This window comes from Nansenia antarctica (assembly GCF_963989245.1).
Source record: "Nansenia antarctica genome assembly, chromosome: 1".
NCBI classification, from domain to species: domain Eukaryota; kingdom Metazoa; phylum Chordata; class Actinopteri; order Argentiniformes; family Microstomatidae; genus Nansenia; species Nansenia antarctica.
In genome coordinates this window covers 61315452-61322352 of record NC_137674.1, presented here as the reverse complement: position 1 = coordinate 61322352, position 6901 = coordinate 61315452, and positions in this window count along the sequence as shown.

The window sequence follows — 6901 nt, the reverse complement described above, 5'->3', positions numbered from 1 at the left end:
CTACCACAGGGCCGTCAAGGCCCTGAACACAGAAAAGGCCTAAGTTCTGGGCCCAGGACAGTCCGGACGGATTGTATGGCAGCTAGTGCTGAGGCACAAACATGTACATTTTCAAGCCTGCAAACTGTGACACTTTAAAATAACGTGAAAAAATACTTTTGTGCAATATGACAACCCTAGTTGACTATCTGTGCAGTATAGTACAGTGGATTGTGTACATAGCCTTTATTGATGTAAACCAGCTCCTTACCTTCTTGTGATTTTATGCTTTTATGCTTTTTCTAAAAAATAAAAATAAAGTTCCCCTTTCCTAACACCAGGGGAGCCACCCCTCCTAAATTTCGTTGTTTGGTACCTGTACTGTAGCAATGACAAATAAAGTCCATTCCATTCCATTCCATTCCAGTATCTTTGTTGTGTGTCATTATTTTTCTCTAGTTGGAGCACAGGGTTGAGCAATGAAACCATTATCACAGATCTTCGAGAACTTTAGCATCACAGACCCTCCGGGTGAGGAGTCATCTCGTTGTCATGAAGGGTGACTACAACCTGAAGCATCTGGTGTGGATGTCTATCAGATGAGTGTTATGGTATGACTACTATGACGCCATCATGACGATAAGCTGCGATACAGCGAGGACTCAGGATACAGAGGAGGCAGAGCTCAGCCTGTAGAACCCACAAGACAGCTCACCTGTAGAACCTGACTATCAGGACCTGTCTGAATACGTCTGAATACACCTGAGACTCTGCGACCTACAGTATACTTACTCTCCAGGGTTGGGCTGTGCTTCCCCTCTCTCTGTCGTTCTCACCCTACAGAAGAGTTAGAAAAAAGGAGAAGAGGGGTTTGGGGTTTCCTGTTGCCCTGTGGTACAGTGACATTCATGCTGTTGACTTCCTTCAGTGGTCTGTCACATGACCTAACTAGGAGGGTTAGAGGTGGCTTAGTGCGAGATGTTGTAGGTTGTAGGTTGTTTTTGTTACGAAAGGACTTGATTTTGTAACCAGTGGAGGTGGAAATCAGACGACAGGCTCATTGTGCACGCGTTTGATAGCGGGATTCCATTCCTCATCCCATTCCATGCATTACGACGAGCCGCCTGTCCTACGGTTTCTACCTCCAGCAGCCTCCTCCGAATCCTATACCTTGCATTGCATTATGTTACAGTAACATGCAGGTCCTTTGTCTGTTTGAATTCAATTTATAGTATTTCATGCAAATGTGCAGTTTTCTATGTATAGCCTCTGGTTTTCATATTTAACCCATTGAGCGTACAGTGTGTGATATAACATCCAGAGACCCATCCCACCCTGGGTACGAACACTTTGCCCGGCTGCCCTCGAAAAGGCAGTACAGGACCATGGCCGCAAGGACAAACAGACTGAAGCTCAGCTTCTACCCCAGGGCCATCCAGGCCCTGAACACAGCAAAGACCTAGGTTCTGGGCCCTGGACAGTCTGGACGGATTGATGGCAGCTGCTGGATTGAAAAATCAGGTGTAGTGCTGAGGCACAAATGTGTACATTTCAAGCCTGCAAACTGCGACACTTTAAATGAATGTGCAATAACACTATGTGCAATATGACAATGACAACCCTAGTCGTTTTATCTGTACAGTATAGTATAGTGGATAGTGTACATAGCCTTTATTTATGTAAACCAGCTCCTTTCCCTTCTTGTTTTTTTAGTTTTTTTCTTTCCTAGCACCAGGGGAGCCACCCCTCCCAAGTTTCGTTGTTTGGTACCTGTACTATAGCAATGACAATAAAGACCATTCATTCATTCATTCATAACACACAGGGAAATATGGAGGAGGATGTGAGGTACTAATCTCGCCCAGTGCATTGATGTCCAGGATGGTGGGGCTTTGACATATTTGCATTCACTGTGTTATTACAGGTCCTTTCAAGTGTTGACCTTAGTTAGTTCATTGTGAATAAGTATAGCCTCCCTGGACGTTCTCTGTCTGTCTGCGTGTGTATGTCTGTGTGGGGGCTTTTTCAATCTATTCAACCTAGCGCCAGTTATTTAAAGCTTTATTGTGACATTTATGGTAGGATATGTGGGGTAAAAACCACGGATATCCCCCTCGGAGCTGGCCTATTGTTCCACCCATACACCTGTCAGTTGACACACAGCACGGCTCATTCACACACAGACTAAACATTGCATCTCAAACTCACACGCACATAAAAGAAAGCCCTTGTCAACTTTTACTCACCACCTATTTATTTTACTCATTAATTCCTTAAATTGGTTTTCTTTTTGAAAGAGGAGCAGTGGGAGGCAGGGGAGATGGCAACAGTGTTAGGAACTCACACTTTACATATTGAAAGGTAATGAAAGGCCATAGGTTCACATGAAAGGCATGAACTTGTCCCTTTCCAATCAGGTTCGATAAAGTTCAACATTTCAATGTCAGAGTGTTTTACTCAGTGTGTACTTCATAACTCACAATAATTTACAGCATTGCTATTGTGCCTTCTCTTTGATGTTTTTGAGATACCAACTAAAGTTTAAGTAAACAGTGTGAAAATGTATAGCACACCATAAAATCACAAGATGCAGTATTCCTAAACTCCCATTGGATTATGTCCCAAATATTATAGGGTTATTTGCAGACAGGTGGACATCAGCGGACAGGCTCATTGTAATGCATGGAATGGAATGACAAATGGTATCAAAATTAGTCCATCTTCTGATTTTTACCTCCTCCAGCCTCCCCTGGATGGATCTTGATATAATATATTTTGTATGGCTTCCTGCGGTGTCCATCTCCATGGTAATCTCTGAAAAATTCATGTTTTAGACAGGTATCTTCCATCCTGTTTGAACAAGAATCAACATCCTTGTTCTCAGGAAAGATTTTGACACCTCATATTAGCTGATATTGACTGTAACAACAGATAGCTTGCTTCAAAGGAAATTCAGCCATAGCAGGAAAGTGACCTGACACCTCTATGTAAGAGACTACCTTATATGGGCCCCAAATGAGTGAACCTGTGTGGACAGAAGGGTAACAGAGAATGTTGACCTAGCTGACATCACAGCAGCTCAGAGAACACTAGACTCATATCCTTGTATCACATATCCTCTGGCCACAATGTCCCATGCCTACCAACGACACACCATCTGGCCCCATGGAACAATATGCTATGCTACCTACCTCTGTGTCAATAAGGTGCATCCAATTGAACTGTTTGCATGGCAGGTGTCTTGTATAGTGAACGATATCTGTGTTCATTACTATAGTTTGACATACGTACATATAATTTACACTCCAACAACGCTAAGGCCAAGGATTCAATTTGTTGCCGATTGCAGGATTCCAGAATAACACAAAAAACATGAATCTTATTGCACAGAATGAGGATTCATGTCCTCAACCAAACGATTCAGTGTGAGTCCGATAGCATTTCATAAACCAGCTTTCTCTCTGCACAACAATAATTCTAATCTACAGTATATTATATTCTGTATGTTTAAGTTATCCTAGAAATCCACTGTTTGCAATTGTTTGATTCCCAGCCTAAAGTGTCCCCTCTCCTGAATGCACTCTGCATACCGTACATATTAAACTGAGCCATGTGAAGTCCCTGGGTAGGTGCATTCAGGCTCCCCATCCTGACCGCACCATCCCACAGTCTGAGTGTTATGTCTGTGTAGCACACATCCAACCCTTTACAGCACCTCTGAGTTTCGAGGGTGTGAAGTGATACTGAGGTCACAGATCCATGTGGGTAGTAGTAGGCTCGATGTGGGTAGTAGGGGTTTGGTTGCTGCTGGGTCACAGGAAGAAACTGAGCTCCTAACGCCCACAACTCTACTCTCTCAGAGCGGGGGATAGGCAAACAGGGGATTTCATGCAGGCAGTGCCGGTCGACTACCAAAACAGCAACAGAAAGGTTTCTCTCACACCTTTTTAGATTGCAAGACAATCATTAAGTTTTAGTTTAGCTTATGATGTGATAAGTAACCAACTTGCCTTATTTGCTCTCTCTAAAGTTGCTGATATTGAGTAAATCTGTCATTTTAGATGGAACTGGTTGACAAACTACAGGGCACTCTGACAAAAGTACTGAAGTGCCTGATTTAAAAACCGTAAAAAGTACAGTAGGACTACTGTGAAAATTCATCTCACATCAGTTGGACTTCTTGATTGCATCACGTTTTATCTATGCAGTTTAGAAAGGGTATTCTCAGAAGCTCCAGCTGTGGTCAAAGTTTCTTCGAAATAGTGTGTTCACGTACAGCACAAACATACACAACGTTAGATTCTAACTCAAGATTCTACTAAGAAAGTACCTCAATTATCAGATTTCTTCAACTGGCTTAGTCTTTGCTTTTGCTGTGATAATGCACAAGAATAACCCAATAACAATGTATTTATGCGTATTTGAGTAGCCTAATCAGTTCTAATACATTACTTCTATATTTTTTACTTTATTTAATGTGTTACTGTATTAAACAGGTCTGTTGTGACATAATACATGAATTACTTTTGTATTATCTCAGACTTATCATAGATGCTGGTGGTGTATCAGTTGAGTGCTGCTTTTGATACAGTAGATCACAGTATTCTAATACATTGTTTAGAAAACTGTGTTGGTCTCTCAGGACTTGTATTAGAGTGGTTTAAATCTTATCTAGCTGGTAGGCATTTCTCTGTTGTCCTGGGAGACTCTGTTTTTGATCATGTTGACATGTGGGATCCCTCAGAGGTCTATTTTTGGTCCCTTGCTCTTCTCCCTGTACATGATCCCATTAAGTGGAATCATCAGAAAACATGGTGTACTTTTTCATAGTTATACTGATGATACTCAGCTGTACATATCAGTATTGCCTGATAATTCCCATGCACTCAGCTTGCTAGAGAATTGTCTCCGAGATTTAAAACTTTGGATGTCCCAAAATGTTCTACAACTAAATCAGGACAAAACTGAGATTCTCATCGGACCAAAACACAAAAGACAAATTGTCGAATACCATGGGAACCTTGCTTTCAAACTGCAAACATGAAGCTAAGAATCTAGGTGTGATTATAGATTCTGACTTAAGCTTTGAGCCTCACATCAAATCTATCACTAGAAATGCTTTTTATCATCTACAGAATATTGCAAAAGTTAGACATGTTCTCCGGCAAGCTGATGCAGAAGTGTTAATGCATGCTTTTGTTATTACCCGTTTGGACTACAGTCTCCTTTCTGGTCTTCAGAAGAAAGCTATTGGCCAGCTGCAATTAGTCCAAAATGCAGCAGCAAGAGATTTAACCAAAACAAGCAGAAGAGCTCATATAGACTCTACACTGGCTTCCTGTTAAGTTCAGAATAGATTTCAAGATCCTTCTGCTTGTTTATAAAGCTCTCACTGGCAGGGCACTAGAATATCTGAAAGACCTTTTGCTAGCATATCAGCCCAATAGAGCTCTCAGGTCTTCTTACGCTGGTTTTCTCTGTGTACCACATGTACAAAAGAAGAGATTTGGTGAGGCTGCATTCTCATTTTATGCACCCAAATTGTGGAATGCACTGCCAGTTTACATTAGGGATGCAACCTCAGCAAATATGTTCAAGTCAAGACTAAAAACCCATCCTTTTAATTGCCTTTAAATTGCAAAATAATTAAATTATGATTATAGAATGATTGGAGCACATTGAGCTGCAATGTTTGCAGGAAAAGCGCTATACAAATAAAAGTTATTATTATTATTATTATTATTTATCAATTATCATGTGTGACAGACAATCTGACAGAAAAGACTATAGTTCAGACAATAGAAATGTGTCAACTGTCTTGAGTGAATGAGCTCAGATCTCTCAAGTTTCAAAGGAGAGTTGTGTCATACAGATATTCTCACAATTTTCCCATGTTGCTTCAGTCTGAAGTGTGGTGTGTTTGGAAAATATGAGCACAGACTGTGGCGGTGCTGTGTGAAAAATGATGTATACTGCAAGTGGTGATCCCCCAGCACATCAGCAGTGGTCTGTCCCACTAGGGGGGGGGGGGGGGGGGGGTTTACTGATAAGGTATGCCTAAAATACACCTTTGATTGAGAGTGAACAGAACTGAGAAAGAAGACAGGAAGGGGGGAAGAGAGTGAGAGGTATCAGACTGTCCCACATCTTTCTGCATGGGGAACGGGGGTGGGGGTCTTTCTTACCAAAGGGTAGGCCTACAGAGAAAATACTGGTCTCTGTTAGATAGAGACTAGATGATAAAGAGAACAGACGTGGGGGGGGGGGGGACAGAAAGAAGAGAAGATAGAGAGAGGTATCAGACTGTCCCACATTTTTCTATAGGGAATGGGGATTGCAGGTGTGTGTGGGGGAGGGGGGGGGGCATTGGACTGTCCCATGTCTCTCTGAATGGGGAACAGGGGTGGTGGTCTCCAAGAGTGGGACTACAGAGAAAACACAGCTTTGATAGAGGGGGAATAGAAGTAAAAAAGGAAGTCAAGGTGGGAAGATAGTGAGAAGTACAAGATTTGATTGGAGGGCATGCATGGGGGTGGGGGGTAGAACTGTCTGTGTGCATTGTGAAATATTGAACCCTGTGGCAGGTGCTTTTCAACGAATTTCCATGAATAATCTTGATTATTGCATGCTTATTGTCATCATCATCATATTGTCGTTGTTGGAACTGTCAGCGGTTGATCGAAAGTGAGGCAAAAGGCTGTTGTCTGACATTTACCATAGTATTTTACAAAGGCCAGTTATGCAACAAAACGATTTAGACATGTGGCCTTTTCACCATATTAGACAGTCTGGAGTGATGAAATCTTCTTTGGTCATTTATGTTTTTTGAAATACAAGTTCTCTCTTTCAACAATGCTGCTTTCGATCAACTGCTGACAGTTCCAACAACGACAATATGATGAGGATGACAATAAGCATGCAA